The following is a 20,289-nucleotide window of genomic DNA, read 5'->3' as shown; positions in this document are numbered from 1 at the left end:
ATCACTACTACTCAGTGTAGGATGGGCACTCACATCTTTTGCCAAACTCCGAGCACAACCATTACTCATCACATCATCACATCATCAGAGAGGTGAGATGAAGCTGGACGGGACAGCACACTTGCCTGTAGAAGGACATTTGTAAGAAAGGAGAAGCCGCCTATGGTGCTCAGGAGGTAAGCATCCATCCCACACTGAGTAATAGTTACTCAGTGTGGTGCAGCATAACTGGGTGCAGGGGGAAAACCAGGCTCCATTGCAACAGTATTCCCAGCAATTACTTTAGTTACACCTATAGTTAATTTCACACAGCAGAGGAGAGAAGAGGAGGGAAGACAGCAAAGTTAAGAACATTATGAGAGCTTGGTAAAGAGATACAGATGGAGGGGCGTGGCCTGACCGTGATAGGGAGCAGACGCACCTTTCTGGAGCTCCGCTATCACGCTTCTACAAACAAGCTCTTTGGGGAGTCTTACACCCCATATCCCCACACCAGCAGACTCTCCCCACCTCACGGACGCAGCAGACACCCGGCGGGCAGCGCAGCGGAGCCGGGGGACATTATATAACGTCCTTGCTGGCTCATTGAGAGGGAAGCTTTCTGACTAAAGTGAAGCTTGATTACTTAAGTGAGTTGGAAACTGAAGCAGGTGAGTTATCTTGCATTCTGTCTTGTATTCTTTATCTGTCTTTCTATATATAGACTGCAATTTTGAGGGAGAAATCTGAGTGTGATTTTGGTTGTGCCTGTATCTGTATAGTGTATTGTTACTAGGTGTGAACTGATACTAGGAGGAGGAGTTAAATCTAGGTGTTAAGAGAGATTAGGGGGAGGAGCTGAGTGTAACAGCTGACTAACATACTATATAAGGAGGGGCAGAGCTCATTTTGAGCTGGCTCATTGAGAGGGAAGCTTTCTGACTAAAGTGAAGCTTGATTACTTAAGTGAGTTGGAAACTGAAGCAGGTGAGTTAGAACACTGAAAAAGGTGAGTTTGAACACAGTCTAAATTTTCATCTTCTATTTTATTGTATTATATTCATCTTCTTTCTATCGTATTGCAACCTGTTGCTCAATTTTGACATTTAATTCATTTTTATCTATATTTTCTCCAACATTGTATTTCATTTTACTCATTCACTATTATCTTCTCTTATCTTTGCCACACATTTATTGCACTCTGGTTCCCTCTTCACGCCTGCTCACATTTGCCTCACTTCTGACCTTCTCTGTTCCCTTCATCCTCTCACTTGTTGCTGTTTCATACTTAATTGGATTACTCAATCAACCTGATTTTACCCACTTGTCTCCTCTCTGACAGTAGTTCCTTGCCTGTTACCTTCTCTCTCACTCTGTTTTCTACCAAATCTACTACAGACGCTGTCTGTCCTCCCAAATCCCTCTGTCTGATTTCACTAACCTACCCTCTCACCTTCGGTTCCTCATGGCTGTTAATCTCTCAACTTCACTTTCTCCAACTGCTCCTCCCCCCTCCCATCCCATACCTATCCTGACCACTCGCCCCCGCACCCCCACCCTCCCAACGACCCCCCCTCGCTTCTGCAATCCCAAAAACCTTATCCACATAAATACACAACCCACCCCCCCTCTTTCCTGTGCACTATGGAACGCCAGATCCATCTGCAACAAACTCCCTGCCATCCATGACCTATTCATCTCTAGAGCATTCCACCTCCTTGCTATCACCGAGACCTGGCTCTCCACCTCTGATTCTGTCTCTCCGGCTGCTCTCTCCCACGGTGGCCTCTCTTTCTCTCACACTCCCAGGCCGGATGGTCGCCAAGGTGGCGGTGTGGGTTTTCTCCTCTCAGCCTCATGCACCCACAGTGTCATTCACCCTGAACCCTCTCTCCTTTTCTCCTCCTTTGAGTCTCACTCTATCCGTCTATACTACCCCTACCACCTCCGTGTTGCTGCAATCTACCGCCCCCCTGGCCCTATCTCCCAATTTCTCGACAACTTCGCCGCCTGGCTCCCACACTTCCTCTCCTCTGACCTGCCATCTGTCATTCTTGGTGACTTTAACATCCCCTTGGATAACCCCGCTGATCCTGGCACCTCCAAACTCCTCTCTCTCTGCTCCTCTCTTGGCCTATCTCAGTGGACTACCTCTCCCACCCACATCCAAGGACACTCCCTCGATCTCGTCTTCTCTCGCTCTTGTTCCCTTACTGACTACACTATCTCGGCTTTTCCTCTTTCTGACCATCACCTCATCTCCTTCTCCCTCACTGCTTCCCCCTCTCCCACTCCCCCTCCCAAGCGCATTGTCTCACGGCATAACGTCAACACACTTGATCTTGCTGCCTTCTCTAACACGCTGTGTCCTCTTCTCGCCCCAATCACCACCATGTCCTGCCCGAACCTCGCCGCCTCCTTCTATAATGACACCCTATCTTCGACATTGGACTCTGCCTGCCCTCCATCCTCTATCCCCCTTCGATGCTCCAACCCCCAACCGTGGCACTCGCCTATCACCCGATTCCTTAAAAAGTGCTCTCGCACTGCTGAGCGCTTCTGGAAGAAATCACGCTCCCTCGCAGATTATCTCCATTTCAAATTCATTCTCTCCTCCTTTAGCTCTGCCCTTGCTCTGGCCAAGGAATCCTACTTTAAGTCCCTCATCCTTTCCCAATCATCCAATCCCCGCAGGCTCTTCGCCACCTTCAACTCCTTGCTCTCCCCCCCTCCTCCAGCTCTTCCGTCCTCCATCGTAGCCGCTGATTTTGCTACCTACTTTTCAACCAAAATCTCCTCTCTCAGGACTGCCATCACTGCTGCCATGACCCCACCCTCTCCCTCCTCCCCTCCTACATCCCCACTCCCCTCCTTCCAACCCCTGTCCTCATTTTACCCCACCACTGCTGCTGAAGTCCACTCTATCCTTCAATCCGCTTCTCCCTCCACCTGCCCGCTTGATCCTATCCCCTCCAATATTATCCGTCGTCTCAGTCCGTCAGTCTGCTCTCACCTGGCTCACCTGTTTAATCTTTCCCTATCCTCTGGGATCTTCCCTTCCTCCTTCAAACACGCTCTTGTCTCCCCAATTCTCAAAAAAACAAATCTGGACCCCAACTCCCCATCCAACTACAGGCCCATCTCCCTCCTCCCTTTTGCCTCCAAACTCCTAGAACGTCTGACCTATAATCGTCTCCTAAACCACCTTACTGCTAACTCCATTCTCGACCCCCTCCAATCCGGGTTCCGCCCTTTACATTCCACTGAAACTGCCCTGACCAAAGTCACTAACGATCTAATATCGGCTAAATCCAAAGGCCTCTTCTCTATCCTCATCCAGCTTGATCTGTCAGCTGCCTTTGACACTGTTGACCACCCTCTCCTGCTCAACACACTCCGCTCCTTTGGCATCACTGGCACGGTATTCTCCTGGTTCACCTCATACCTCTCCGATCGCTCCTTCTCCGTCTCCACTCCGAGCTCCTCCTCTCCTACTACCCCGCAGCCAGTCGGTGTTCCCCAAGGGTCTGTCCTTGGCCCTCTCCTCTTCTCTCTCTACACCACCTCTCTGGGCACTCTCATCAGCTCCTATGGTTTTCATTACCACCTTTATGCTGATGATACCCTAATCTATCTCTCTTCCCCCGATCTATCCCCATCACTCCTGTCCAAGGTCTCTGAATGCCTCACAGCCATCTCAGCCTGGATGACCCAACGCTTCCTGAAGCTAAACATGGCTAAAACTGAACTTCTAATCTTCCATCCCCCGAACATCCCCTCTTCTCCCACTATCTCCATCAGTATTGGTGAAACCGAGATCACCTCCACCGACCAAACGCGCTGCCTTGGTGTCATCATTGACTCCTCCCTCTCTTTCACCCCCCACATTCGTGCTCTCTCACAGTCTTGCCGCTTTCACCTACGCAACATCTCACGCATCAGACCATTCCTCTCCACTGACGCGACCAAAATTCTCATTCACTCTCTTGTCATCTCCCGCCTTGACTACTGCAACATCCTTCTCTCCGGGCTACCTCTCACCCGCCTCGCACCTCTCCAATCCATTCTTAACGCTGCTGCTAGGCTCATCTTCCTCTCCCGCCGCTCTACCTCCGCCTCCCCCCTCTGTCTATCTCTTCACTGGCTCCCCATTCCTTTCCGAGTTCTCTTTAAACTCCTCACCACCACCTACAAAGCTCTCTCCTCCTCCACCGCTCCTTACCTCTCTTCACTGATCTCTATCCACACTCCCTCCCGTCCTCTTCGCTCCATCACTGACCGCCGACTGACCTCTCACCTAATCACCTCCTCCCACTCCCGTGTCCAAGACTTCTCTCGCGCTGCCCCCCTGCACTGGAACAACCTCCCGCCACCCATCAGGCTTTCTGATTCCCTTACCTCCTTCAAGCGCTCCCTCAAAACCCACTTTTTTCGACTAGCCTATCCCTCCTCCTAACCTCTTTTGATCCTCTTATCCTGCCTCCGTTCCCCTCCGTTCCTACTTATCCTATTGTTTTTCGTTCGTCCACCCACCTATTTTTAGTATGTTAACTCTTATGAGTAGGGCCCTCCTTCCTCACGTACTCACCCTACCTCTTTACCTCACCTGTGCTCCTGTCCTGTTCTTCCCTTCCTCTACTTCATCTTTAGTCTCCTTGACAATTTTGACACCTACTTCTGAACTGATGCTGATTTTAGTTCTACCAGCTATACCCCCATTTATACTGTATTTTTCAACACACCCTGTACGTTACCTCGTCATTTTTTTTTTTTGTTTGCTATGTACGGCGCTGCGGACACTTTGCGGCGCCATATAAATAAACGTACTACTACTACTACTTGCGGGTTGCGGCCTACCCGCCGGAAAAGCCGGGGCCTCGATTTTAACAGCCAGCCGTGGCGCGGACGCCGCAGCTACGATCGCGGGCCTGAAAACCCGCTGGAGTTACACAGCTCGCCTCCCATACCCCCTACCATCTCTCCTACCTGCGTGGACGCCCCCAGGGGACCATCAACACAGTCTACTTGAACTGGAGAGGCAGAAGACGCCATCTGGAGGCTCTCATCCCCACAGACTGGCAGCCATTTTCTTTGGTGCAGCAGCACATAGAAAAGCCCCCTCACACAACAGTGAGTATAACCCTAACTCTGCTGAACTGCCTCAGCGTCTCTGCACGCTAACCATACTTAGCAGCACCTCCTCAGCTACCAGACAAACGCTGCACATAAGCTTTACTAGCAACTGAGTGACACACTCCAGCTTATTATTGCTTACTGAGACTCAGTCTCTCCCCTGTTCGGTCTGCAGCCATAAGTGGACACTGCCATCCTCCACCACCCCCTTAAAGGATCTTTGTGACCTTCACATTTGACTGTATGCTATACACCTGTAGACAAAATATCTCCTCAGTGATTGCAGACATGCTGGTCAGTCTGCTACTCACATTCTACAGATAGCTAGTTCTAATTGAATCTCATTCACAACTGATCCTGTCTATTTAATTCTCTATGCCAATTACCGTGGTCATGCACTGAACATATTCTATATGAGCCTCACCTAGACCACTACTCCCAATACGCTCTGATACAACTTTTATAACATCTTTCATAAATAAACCCCCCTTGCCATTCACTACCATGCAGTCTCTTCAGCAACGCCAGGAAAAGAGGCGTGCTGACCCGAATATGACAACTGACTCTGAGAACCAGGATCTATCACCTGCCCATAAAAAAGCAGTGGCAGCTCAAGACTCTTATGTCACATATAATGTTGTAGTAGATGCAATTACAGCAACTATGGGTCCATTACTGTCAAAGGCGGTAGCAGACATCACAGCTCAGCTACACCACCTCACCCACAGAGTTGAGGAGACCGAACACAGAGTCGGCGAAATTTTTCAAGATGTCTCCCGCCTTAAAAGAGATGTACCGCGGCTAGACAAAAGCAACTATCAACTCTGGAACAAGGTGGATGATCTCGAAAATAGGTCTCGTCGGAACAATATCCGTCTGGTAGGCCTCCCAGAAGCTGTCAAGGGGCCAGCATTAGCTCACTTCGTCCGGAACACCCTGCCCTCCCTATTAGGCATAGAATCGGACTGCCGAGACATGGTGATCGAAAGAGTCCACAGAGTGGGTCAGAATTCCTCATCCACATCCAACCGCCCCCGAGTGGTATTGTTTCGTTGCCTTAATTATCTCCACAAACAAGCCATCTGGTCAGCCTCCCGGAGCAAAAAGGAAATCATCTGGGAGTCCTCCAGACTATACCTATTCCAAGACTTTTCTGTGGAACTGTCTCGTGCGCGGAAAGCCTTTTCCCCGATCTGCTCTCGTTTGGTAACAGAGCAGAAAAAATTTGCAATGATATATCCAGCCAAATTGAGAATCTTTGACGGGACCTCTTTCAAAGACTTCAACACCCCACAAGATGCCGAGTCGTTTCTCAGGGAGGAAAGGCAACAAAGTGATCATACATCTGATATATCTGACCCCCCCTCAGGTCGCGGATGATCTCCACAGGTTCCATACATTTTGTTACGCCTAATGGCATAGTTCAATGTGCCTAAACTGATATCATATGTTTTCTCAGAAATACAGCCTAACAACTGTCAGGTTTTCTTCATAAAATGTTCATAGTCAGTTTCAAGGCTTTCATAGTTCTTTAAATGTTTTGAATATGATAGCATTGTTCCTAATAATATATAGGGCATTAGAAAGTAATTAATGTCAGAGCGTATTTAGTATACATTCTATACACGTAGGTTGTTTAAAGTGTTCAGGTCTGAGGTTCATTGTTTTTTACCTCCTATCACCATAGTGATAAGATTCAGTTTCACAGTTATGATAAATTGCATGTTCATGCTTAGTTGCTTATTTCAGATTACTCGAATTGGGCCAATGTACCTTTTATTAGCCCTATTTACTCACGAGTCGTACTATCCCCCCCTGTCTGTATGTTGCTTTCCTTGTGTCCTGTCCGCTCCCCCCTCCTACAACCTAACTTCTATTGGATTTAGTATTTCTGTTTTACACTGGTGCAGATACAACTCTCCTATTACTTAAATGTCATTAAAAATTGGAACTTGGAACGTGGGAGGCATTAACTCCCCGGCCAAGAGAAGGAAAATTCTCACTTACCTAGCCAAGTTGAAATTGGATGTGGCTTGTCTCCAGGAGACGCATCTAACCGCAGCCGAACATCTCAAATTACAGATGATGGGCTGGAAATTATTGGCGGCTGCCCCATTCAATTCCAAGTCTCGTGGTGTGGCTATTCTTGTTAGACGCTGTTTAAATATCTCTATTACGAAGACCGACATTGACCCCGACGGTCGGTATCTCATAGTTGATATTTCTATTGACAATGTACCTTATGTTTTCTGTACGGTATATGCCCCAAATGTATACAAGAAATCTTTCTTCACCTCCCTAATTGCTAGGTTACTCCCGTATGACCCCTCTACCCTAATCTTATTGGGCGACCTCAACTTAATATCCTCGCCCATTCTGGACAGATCCTCCTCACAGAGAACCCCCACTGCACTACCAAAACTGGGTGTGCCGGCCCTAGCCAAACAACTTCAACTAATAGATGCGTGGAGGGCAATTAACCCAATAGAGAGAGATTATACTTGTCTTTCTTCTGCGCATCAAACTCTATCCAGAATAGATTATATCTTACTAGCCTCCTCACTCTTTCCTAATATCCAAGAAGCTGTTATTGAACCAATATGTTTATCCGATCATGCTCTTATGTGGATAACACTCCACACCAACGCTAATAGAGGTTCTTTCAGGCTATGGAAATTCCCAAATTACCTCTCCCAATCTATCTCTTTCCGAAATAAACTAGATGCAGCCTGGATGGACTTTCAATTTAATAACGCAGAGAGTGCAGAGTCAAATCCGGCTTTGTTTTGGCAATCAGGTAAGGCTGTTATGCGTGGAGTAGTTATCTCCTATGTCGCAGCTGAAAATAAAAAAATGGCAACAGCCTACCTCGATTTACAAACAAACCTAACAAACTCGTTCCAGGCATTTAAATCAACTCCATCCCCTAACAATAAAGCAGCTTACAATACAGCTAAAATTCACTATGATGAATATCTAAAATCAAAAAGCGATAGATATATGTTTTCATCTAACTTCAAATTCCACCGTTATGGAAACAAAACAGGCAAACTCCTATCCAACATTCTACGTGGCACACAGCCAACCACACTAGTACACCCCCTGCGTAACGCAGACGGAACTATGGTATCGTCAAGCAGCCAGATAACTGAGGTAATGAGGTCTTTTTATTCGCAGATATATACTGAGCCCCCCCAACACACAAACAACCCCCTGACAGAGTCATCTCCTTCTCCTTGGGTATTTCCCACCCTCCCCCAATATCCAGAGGGATATGCCGATAGACTAGAAGCCCCAATTACATTAGACGAGGTCACGAGAGTGATCCAACAATCTAAACCTTCAAAAGCCCCTGGTCCGGATGGCATGTCCGCGGAATTTTACAAAATTCTCCTGCCCCGACTTGGTGACAGTTTAGTTAAATTCTATAACCATATTATTACTACTCAATCCATCCCACTATACTTTAATTCTGCGGTTATTAGATTGCTCCCCAAGCCGGGCAGGGATCCAGCACAGCCGGGATCCTACAGACCCATTTCTTTACTTAACTTTGATTATAAGGTATTTACGAAGATCTTGGCAGACAGATTAAAATTTCATTTACCGCGGATCATCCACCCGGACCAGACAGGGTTCATAGTAGGCAGACACTCCGTAATAAATGTTAGGAAGTTGCTAGGAACTATCCATCATATGTCAAACACACCCCCCTCGACCCCTAAACTAATTGTTTCCTTTGACGCCGAGAAGGCATTTGATTTAGTTAATTGGGAATATCTTTTTACAACAATGCACCACTTTGGGTTTACTCCTGGCTTCATTAATATCTTACGCACTTTATACAATTCCCCAGTATCTCAAATATCCTGCAATGGCTCTATCTCCTCATCATTTACAGTTTCAAGGGGCACCAGACAGGGATGCCCATTATCCCCCCTCTTATTTGCCATCGCTATAGAGCCCTTAGCGATCGCGATACGTAACTCTTCCCTAATTGAGGGGATCTCTGTCCAAAACCATGTGCTTAAAGTGTCCTTATATGCGGACGACATGATCCTGTTTCTTTCCAATCCTTCTACATCCCTTCCCGCAGTGCTAGATTTGATAGCTGCCTTTGGCCGAGTCTCAGGGTATAAAGTAAACTTGAGCAAATCTGAGATCCTCCCAATTCAAGGCGCACCACTATTCTTCCAAACATTGCCGATACTCCAACCTTTCCACATCTCCTTCACTTCCATTAAATATCTAGGCATCAATATTCCCTCAGACCTTGCTGACTTATATAAAATAAATTTTACCCCAATAATTGACAAAATCAAGAAGTACCTGGATAGTTGGATGTCTCTGCCCATCTCTGCTAGGACGGATAGCGGCGATCAAAAGCATTCTATTCCCCAAATTTTTTTATATAATGCAGATGTTACCTATAACACTTCAACCCAAAGATATAAAAATCCTCAATTCTCTTTTCTCTCGCTTCCTGTGGCAAGGGAAAAGACCCCGAATAGCCTTCGCCAAACTGCGTCTACCCCGTAACAAAGGAGGACTGGGCTTTCCAGACCTGACACAATACTCCAATGCCATATTCTTCAGGTACATTAGTGACTGGCTGCTTGACAATAGTTCGTACACAGATACCCAACTAGATTCCGCTCTATTTGCCCCGTTCTCACCAAACGGTCTGCTCCACACTAAATGGCCAGACCTCCCAGCTTTTATTAAAGAACATCCTTTATTTACAGATACATACAGAGCTTGGATATCCATTTCGAAAAAATTTAATTGTAGCCCCTTATACTCCCCATATACTTCTATATGGGGCAACCCAGCCTTTCCTCCATCAATAACTAACTCCACTTTCTCCCAATGGAAAATGAAAGGCCTAGCCTCCATTAATAAAGTGTTTGACCCCGGAGGCGAATTGCTCTCCTTTGCTGACCTCCAATTGCAATACCAGCTCCCCTCTCAAAACTTCTACATGTACCTTTAAGCCAGACATTACGTCCAATCACTTCCTAAGCCGAATAATTCGGATAACACGGCATGCCTTTTTCAATCCCTCCTCAAACTCATTCCCTCTGTCCCATACAGAATCAGTTCTCTATACATACCATTAATATCCCTAACAGCGTCTTCCAGCTGGTCTACAACTTTACAGAAATGGTCCACAGATACCCCCAGCATCTCATTGTTACCTGACCTTCTGTCCCAATACGACACCACCCTTAAATACCTACACTCCTCTTATTTACAAGAAGTTCATATCAGAACGATCCACAGAGCTTATATCTCCCCTGCTCAGAGGAAACACATGACAAATTCAGAGACAGGTGCCTGTGTCAAATGTACACTCTCGCACGCAGATTTCTTTCACTGTATCTGGGGTTGTGGGAAGATACGGAAATTCTGGAACAAAGTCACTCAATTTATTAACTCCATGTTCTCCCTTCACCTGACCCCAGATCCACTGGCATGCATCTGTGGGAACTTCAAACATTGGAACTTAGGCCCCGACAAACAGACTAAACAATATAAAATTCGACTTCTGGCCACGATAATCACAGTTGCCAAGAAAACCATCCTTATACATTGGACTACCCGGTCGGCCCCCTCCCTTACAGAGGTCAAACAGAAAATGATCCAAATCTTATATTGCGATAGACGCTCTACGATCCCAGACGTTGAGGCAGGGGTAGAGAAATTCTATAAAAAATGGGAGTACTTTATTAATACCCTTGATACCCAATCTCAAGATCACATCATGAGACTGTTTGAAAATACCTCCTGGAGCTTGCTGCGTCAGATAGCGACTGGTAATTGACATCCCTGACAGATTAATCATGCTATGTTTTATTTGTGCTTTACTCCAGTTACACCGGAATAACTGCCCTTGATCTCTCACTACTACCCCCCCCATACTGCCTCCCTTATGTTTGTCCCCCCCCCTCCCTTGTCTGCCCGTCGTCCCCTTATACAGCTCTTTGATTGTCAGATAGTAGTTTTATTTTGTGTTATCTCTATTTTCTTCTGCATTAGATATAATTATATCTTGTAGGATTTCCATTCTACTACTCCCATTGATTTTACAGTAAAGTTATTTGTATTTGACACTGTCAAATAGGACTGCTGTATATACTGTTTAGATACCATGATTCTGTCATGTTCCGCTTAATTTTCATCGGTCATCTGTTTGACTTTTGTTTCTTTATCCTGTATTGAAAACCCAATAAAATATATTTAAAAAAAAAAGAGATACAGATGGAGCCGGCTCTATCTTTGCAGTGGATGGCGATTCTGCCACCAGCGGCCGGCTACCGCCAGGGGCACGCGCGCGCATGAGACGCTCTTGCCCCCCGGGGCGACAGAGCTTGGAGGGGGTCCCCGCTGCTTCCCCCGGTCCCTCTCGCCCCCGGTCCCTCTCGCCGCGGTGTTTGTAAATACTCACAATATTTGCATAGATCTCCTCTGACTGACAATAAAATATGCTTGCTGTTTAATTGGTCTCTGGCGGTAAAGGCTGTAGATTGGAAGCTCCGCTGAGACAGGGACTGATGTGAATGATTTAACAGCCAGTAAAGTGCTGCATAAAATGTTCCAGCTTTATCAATAATGTATAATTGTTGCTGGACTGTGTGGGTGACATCCAATGTAAAGGATCTGTAAGCCCTGGCCAATCTAAAAAATTTCTTTAGACCACTCTTCCCTTCCGTGTAACATACAATATCTATTTCATTTAACTCCACCAGACCTATACCATTGAAACGGTAAATTGCTCTTGAGAATTGGAATGGGAAAATGAAAGCACTTAGTGAAAAGAGTTCTCTGCAATTATCTGTCTGTCATCAGGCTGTGTCTGCTAACATGAAAATGTGTTACTGGCAGGGAAACATGTAATAATGTAAAGCTCGGCTTGATAAAACACAAGGATTCATATGAAATGTTGTATAGCTTATGGTATCTAATGATACAGGATATTTCATAGAAGTTAGAGCTTTGTTACATTTGCAATTTTGGATCAGGGTTTCAATCACAATCAGTTTGTAACCAAATACTGTTTCATACAAAATCATTGGTTTACGGTGTCAGATGGAAAATTAGCAATTTGTGCCATTAATTGCAACAACAAAAAAATTAAAGTAAACACTGAGAAAATATTTCAAAGACGTGCTGCCCTGCTAATAAGGATGTGAACCACTGTCAGCATTTCCTTGTGTTTCACAGTGGTAACTAATAAGCACTGACTAAGCAGAAATATTGTAGATTCGTTTTTGCCCTCCACTGCATGCTTTTTGAAATCCCTGACAAGCTGCCATTCTCAATCCAGCTGTAGTAGGTGATGAGGGCGCTACCATGTGTGCCATATAATTCCAGGGGTGCCCCATGTCCAGGGGTGCTGCCATGTGTGCCGGCGCCACCCGGACAATTCAGCCGGACATCTCATTGCACACTATATAGCTCAGCCTCAGTGTCAGCCAATGTCCCCGGCGGTCTCCTCCAACTGCATACAGTCCCTCTGGCCCACCTCCTCCCGCTGCATAAACAGAGAGTCCTGTATGTGGCCCGCCTCCTCCTCTCCATAATTACACTCCTCCATGTTCCCATCTATCAGCACCACTGCTGGCTGCTGCCCCTCTTCTCCTGCATGTGTAATGTGCAATGGGGCATCATAATGTCACCGCGCACATTACCACATGCGCAAACTGTGCTGGGGCAGTCCAGCAAGAAAATGTCGTAAAGCCTGGTGGCTGGAGTCGCTGCTCTTCCTGCTACCCCAGAGTCCGCAACTAAATATAAAGAGTTGTGCACACTGTGTGCAGTGCTTGTGCAGAAGACTATCAGTGGTAACTAATAAGCACTGACTAAGCAGAAATATTGTAGATTATTTTTTGCCCTCCACTGCATGCTTTTTGAAATCCCTGACAGACTGCCAGTCTCAATCCAGTGGTAGTATGTGATGAGGGTGCTGCCATGTGTGCCATATAATTCCAGGGGTGCCCCATGTATGCCGTATCAGTCCAGGGGTGCTGCCATGTGTGCCGTATAATTCCAGGGGTGCCCCATGTGTACCGCATCACTCTTGGGATCAGCATGAAACCGGCGGCTCTGTACTCACCTATGTGCATCTGTGATACCCTGGCATGCTCCGGCAGCCACTGCTTGTATGCAGCTCTGGACGCTCTGCTGTCTGGTCCAGCAGGTGGCTGTGTGCGCAGTCCTGGCTTGCAGTGGTGAGCAGAAGGCTCCGGTGGGCGGAAGTGCGAGGTGTCTTCATTTCTGCCCATAGCTTACCAAGGTGCGCCTGATTAATGTTCCCCCGGAAACACAGTTGGGAACATTAGTCCCGCTCGTCCATCCTGATGAATGACTTACTGGAAATATGGGTGTTAATTCAGCATTTAAAAGGTGCTATGGTAACTGCATGCTGCAGTGTGTTATTCTGCAGCTGATATTCAAAAAAGATGGATACACCTTCTCCCCACAAGCCGGATAATGCCCCTTTGAGGTAAGCCCTTTGGTTTTATGGGCATTAGAAAAAATTATTTTTGGTACTAGTTAGGCTAATTTCTCTTCTTTAGTGTACCTTCATCACCTGTCCATAAGAAGTGGATGGCCAAAAATAAGTTTTTGTCTTGTACATGTATGGCTTGTGACAAAGTATTTGCCAGTGCTTCACAGAAAACCTTGTGTGACGAGTGTGAAGCTGCTCAGTTTAAATCCGCAGAGAAAACTGACCAATTCGATATGCTCAGACAGCTGATGGGCTGGATAAAACAGTTATTTGTTTCAAAAGAAGAGTTTCTGCAGTCACAAAATCCTAAACGCTCCAGATATCAATCGGGTCTTAGATATGTGGGCGAAGGTTCCGCAGAAGAAATGGAGTACACTGAGGACCCCTCTGATGTTAAATCAGGGGAAGTGGAAGAAGACGTCAGGTCTTTTAATCTGGGCTTGGTAAAAAGTTGCTTAAAAACATATACAAGGAAGTGACCTCTACCTCTGTATATCTGTTATTTGAAGATAGGTCCAGAAAAGGAAGAACTTTTCCAGTACATAAAGTGGTGTGGGAAGTGATTTCTAAAGAGTGGATCAATATTGACAAGAGATTTGGAGGCTGGGCCAGATATTACAAGGTGTATCCATTTAAGGAAGATGAATTCCTTAATTGGTGTCTGGTGCCGAAGGTAGATTCAGCTGTTGCTGAGCTCACATCTAAAACCGCAATACCGTCGGAAGATGAGGTGGCCTTCAAGGACACAGTGGAGAGAAAGATAGAAAATGATATAAGGAAGCTAAGAGTCCTTATTTCTGGAGAGGAAATGCAAATATGACCTGTTAGTCCTTTCGACAGCCCTTAAGAAGGGGATCAAGATTTTGACTATTGCCAACCAGTAAAGGTGGGCGCCAGACTTTTGCAATTTGCAAACATTTGGAAGGAGACAATCAGAGACAGGTGGGCAATCAACATTATAGAGAGAGAGGCTACAGGATAGAATTTCTGAAATGGCAATTGTGGGACAGATTTGTGGATTCTCGTATAACAAGGAAAATGTTGGAGAGACAAGCCCTTTTTCTGAAGGTACAACAGTTATTGGACATAATGCAGTAGAGTTGATTCCAGAACTTCAGCACAGAAGAAAGTTTTATTCGAACCTACTATATTTCTCATGGAGAAGAGTACAGGGGGTTTAAGAACCATCCTGGACCTGAGAGATTTGAACACATTAATAAAGCAGTCAAAGTTTTGGATGGAAACAATGATCTATATTGGTATAAGGAAAAAATAATGTCTAGCCTCTATAGACATAAGCGATGTGTATTACCATATCGCAATAAATCAAGAAGACAGAAAGTTCCTAAGGTTCTCAACTTTACTTGCCTACTGTTTGGTCATAGAACATCTCCAAGAGTATTTACAAAGATTTTGATAACTCTGATCGCAGAATTGAGGAAACAGCAAATTCTGATCTGGCCTTACTTGGACGATTTACTGGTCGCATTGAAGTCAATGGAAGAGGTTCAGTACAACGAGGCCTTCACAGTAAAAAATTGGCAGAAGCATAGTTGGATTATCAACCAAGAGAAGAGCCAATTAGTACCGAACCAGAAAATTAAATTTTTAGGGGTTCTTATAGATACACAGATGTTTGCGATCACATTGTCAGATGAGAGATGCGTGAAAATTCAGCATTTGGCCCAGTCCCTCTTGCAAAAAGAAAAGTTTCCTCTGATGTTGGCCCTTTAGCTTCTAGGAATAATGGTGTCATGCTTTCACATAATTCCATAGTCTCAGTGGAACATGAAAAGCTTACAGGGGAATATATTACCACACATAAGAAGCAGAAGCAATGGTCAGTTGTTGATATACCTGAGTGGCAAGGCAAAATAATCCTTAAAATGGTGGACAAGCAACTTCCGGACAAGATTTCAGTCTGATGAGTCCCGAATTTCTTGCATTTATGACAGATGCAAGTCTATAAGGATGGGGTGCACATCTGGCAAATATCTCAGTACAAGGAACCTAGTCCTGGGAGGAGAGTCGAATATCATCTAACGTAAGAGAATTAGAGGCTGTGTGGAAAACGATGTGTTGTCTTATGGATGAAATTTGGAACTCCCACGAGTGATGTCAGACAATGGGACTGTAGTCACACACATACATCATCAAGGGGAGACCAAAAGCAAGATGTTGATGGCGGTATCAGAAAAGATCAGGTCCTGTGTGAAGAAGAATCTTCAGTCCATTTTGGCAGTATATATCTCAGACCCAGAGAATACCATAACGGACTTCATAAGTCAAAATTAGGTTCTCCCAGGGGAATGGTAGTTGAGTGCAGACATGGTTGAGATGATTGTAGCCCAGTTCGGTGAGTCAGAAGTTGATCTAATGGTTACTCCAACCGAAAGGTGAACAACTTTTACTCAAAATACTATCATCCTCAGGTGCTAACCTTAGACACTTTTTCAGTACACTGGCAGTTCAACCTAGGCTACGTGTTTCCACCGGTCCCCATGATAAGCAAGGTTCTCAAAAAGATCAGAGACGATCAAGTGGAGGTGCTAGCAGTCTTGCCCTTTTTGGCCCGAGGAGGACCTGGTTTACGAACATACTGAAGATGTCGACTCAAGAGCCATGGGTGTTACCCACAAGACCAGACCTGTTGTGTCAAGGCCCGGTGTTCCATCCAGATCCAATGACATTCTGTCTAAAGGTATTGAGATTGAGCAGAAGATTTTGAAACATCATAATCTATTTGACCAAGAAACTGAGATGTTGCTGAAGGCAAGAAAATATATTTCATCCCTGGCTTATTATAAAGTGAGGAATAAATTTATCACATGGGATAACTTTGCAGAAGGCTTCTCCAAGATTGACACAGCCAGTAGCCACTATTAAAACTCAAATTGCAGCACTAAGTGTGTTGTTAGACAGAAGGTTGGCAGAGGAGAAGCTGGTCAAGAAATTCTGTAGAGCCATTAAAAGGAAACGTCCCCTTTTAAAATCTTTGGTTGCCTCATGGGACCAGAATCTGGTACTGACTGTTCTAAATAATCAGCTGTTCAAGCCATTCAAGGAGATTTCACTTAAAATGCTCACATAGAAAGTCGTTTTTCTAGCGGGGTTTACATCTGCCAGGAGAGTGAGTGAAATCCAGGCTCTCTGGATAGAAGAAACGTATCTGGTTATTTTTCCATATAGAGTGGTCATGAGGATGCATCCAGACTTTTTGCCAAAGGTTATATCTGCCTTTCATCTCAACCAAGAGATCTTGTTACCTAGTTTCTATCCAAACCCAGTAAATGAAGAACAGAAGTCTTAGCGCAGGTTAGATCTAGTGAAAGCAATCTCCATATACATGGAAAGAACCAAGGAAATACAAACAAATTATTCGTTATACCGGAAGGAACAAGAAAAGGATTGCCTCTGGCAAAACAGACGGTTTTGGTTGGATTATACACATGATTTTCCTACAACCAAGAAGGCAACTTAGCACCTCCAATAGTTAAGGCACATTCACCTCCGGCAGTATCCACGTCATGGGCTAAGAGGACTAAAGTGTCAGTGACTGAAATTTGTCAAGCGGCAACATGGTCATCAGTCCATACATTCACAAATCACTACTCTTAAATGTTGCTACCGTCCACTTTGGGAGTCATGTTCTCCAAGAGGCTTTGTCAGTAAGATAAACCTCTCAGTCAATAAATCAGTATTGCATGCATTATGGACTCCCTACCTTTGTTTATATAGCTTGGGTATGTCCCAGTGTCATGGCTGCCATGGGGACCGTAGAGATCCTATGGGAGCCATTGGTTTCCCTCCCTTGTGTATTGGTGTTTTTCAGGGACCTTGTTTTGGAGACGCTCAAAAGACACAGGGATGAGGGAGGAGCAGATTGTTATACCAAGGTGGGCGGTCCATGAAAAAAGTCCTGTCGAATCTAGAAAGAGGAGGGGAATATTCCAGTGCCATGGCTGCCATGCGATCTCTAGGGGAAAAAAAGGAATTATCAGTGAGTATAATTCATATATTTTTTAATTAAAAGAATGTATGGGCATTTTTTGAATGTTTACATATCATGTCAATTTGCCTGTTTATTGTGGTATTGGAAAAGTTCTGCCTTAGAATGCTAGACAGACTCTGCTAAATCAAAGCCCTTATATGTTCCTTATAAGCTAGCAAAAGAAGAACATCCTTGTTAAATATTTGAAGATGTTGTAATCCTGACACTATTAATATTTCATTACAATTTTTTAAGCACAGAAAAAATAGCTGTCGCTTAGTTAGCAGAATAGACTTGCAAATCATGGCGGGGGAGAAAAAAAAGGATGATACCAAAAAAGAAAGTATGTTCAAAAATACAAGTATCAAAAATATGTTCAAAAATACAAACATTAATGTACAAACATTTTAAAGAAAAATACATAAAAGCTTAATCCTCGTAAGCAGCTATATATGCACATATAATAAAAACAAAAACATTTAAATTTGTAGAAATTCGATAAAGGAGATGGAGGGACCCGAGTCTTACTCCCTCATAGCAGGAAGAGAGAGAACTGAAGGTGCCCCTACATGTTACAATAATTGGATGCGTTCTGAACTAGATTTCCGTGCAATGCGACGGGATCCGAAGCTAGTTCAAAAAGTATGTACAGCACATACTTTTTGAACTGTGCAACACGATGTGTGTGGGAGCATGCATCGCACCTGCAAAATGCACCGAGTATGAGCACCTTAACTGCCGCTGCAGCAGCCTCTCTCTTCATCACTGCACAGAAAGCTTAGTGCTGTGTTCTGTGAGGGGGAGATAGGCAGCTGCAGCCTGTTCTCTGTGTGCAAATGTACCCACCTGCGGGTGCACAAAACCATGGAAAATGTATTATTGTTTCCATGCACACAGCTCTCCGAGTCCAGCATACAAGGGTTATACTATGCAAACCTGTTATTAACCAGCAGCAATATGTTAATTAATTCCATAAATATGTTAATATTCCTCCGATGTGAGTGCTTAAAAAACCAGGATAACTGTAGCTGTAAATGGCTTATCATTATTTATATACATTAAGATAGATATAGAATAAAAAAAACTACTAACATGGCATCACATACATACCTTCATATGCTTATTACTTGACTTAATCTAATTGCATATCAAATGAGAACAGTGAAGATTCATTTGAAACCTATTTTTCATTCAGTGAAACAAACTTTTTACAAAAAGATTTAGGGTCATATTTAATATCCCTGAAAACAGCGATTTTCAGGGGTGATCTGTAAGTACTAACTATTCCCAGAATATATGCACAGTGGACCAGAGCAGAAATCTGCTACAGTTCCCATTTTCAATCACAAAAGAAACATCCTCATACACCTAGCCTCTATAAGCCATGAAGTGTGGCATGAGTGAGCCACGACGAGTGGTGTAGCATAGTGACTTTTTCTTATTTGCACTACAGACGCAGACACAGTGCAAATAAGTTCCAGAGACACCAGGTGTCACAAGCTGTTGTTACAGTTTGTGTCTGTTTTGTCTGGTGTTGCTTTTGTTTTCCATCAATTTACATTTCAGGCTCTTATGTATCCCTATTTGGGATGTGTGGATATTGGGGTCTGTTGTCCCCTCCTCAAGGGGGGGGGGGGTAACTGTCATGAGCCATTATTGTGGCTCATTACTTTCATGTCAGTTCTGTGGTCTTTCCAATCTGTTTCTGGTAATGGACTCTCTGGTGGCCTCCGGTGGTGAGTCTGTGCCTTTGCAGCACAATCTTCTGTGAGTTGATTTATGCACAAGGCTGTGGTATAATGACCTCATTATACCAGCTTCACCTGGCAGCATTAGGAGTGGAGAGCTGGTCCTTAGTCTGTTTCTCCCTGTTCATAGTCCAGTGCAGCCTTCCTTCTGCATTTTCAGCGTGCTTCCATTCTGTTCTGGATACCTGTCAGTCTGCTCCAGTCTGTCCCAGCTTGCTTCTTCCCATCTACAGCTGCTGGAAGTCTCCTGGTCCGCCCGTGCCTATGTGAGGTCATGTAAGTGCTCTATTGGAGCTTGGTTCTGTTTATTTATCCCTGTTAGCTGGCAAACTGCCAATTCCTTGTGTTGGTTTTTTATTTATTTGTTCCATCCCTGTTCAGTCCTCCCCGGCACAACGAGGCGTATTATACTCCTTGGTTGTAGTCGTTTTGGGGTACCAGTTTTGGTTGTTGTATTTCCAGAATAGGTTTTGCTGGAGGTACCCCGGTTCTTTTGTTTGAGGCATCTGCGACTAGGTCCCCTTCCCCATCCTTGGCCTGGTGCCGTTAGGTAGGTTGTTTCTCCAAGGCAGGCCCTGTAGTTAGATTTCCTTTTGACCATACCCTTAGAGGATCGCTGATTCCTTGTCATTCCCTAACACCTGGTTGCACCGGAGCTGGGTCATGCTTAACTCGCCCCTTCAAATGTGGCAACTAAAGGCGAAGACTAGCATTTGCAGGAATCAGCCATCCTCCTTTGGGGTCAACAGAGTCAGCGTAGGTTTCGCCGTGGCCATTCTAAACAGCGGTCCCAGCTGTGAGTTCACACCCAAAACTGTTACACCAGGCTGCTAATACATGGAGTAGTTTTAAATATGTATAAAATTGCAGATGAAGCACAACACCCACTACATACTAGCATTGTATACATAGTCCTACTCATTTGC

Source organism: Crinia signifera, chromosome 4, assembly GCF_055691185.1.
Source record: "Crinia signifera chromosome 4, ASM5569118v1, whole genome shotgun sequence".
NCBI lineage: Eukaryota > Metazoa > Chordata > Amphibia > Anura > Myobatrachidae > Crinia > Crinia signifera.
The sequence above is the reverse complement of the archived record's forward strand: the minus strand, read 5'-3'. Positions refer to the sequence as shown.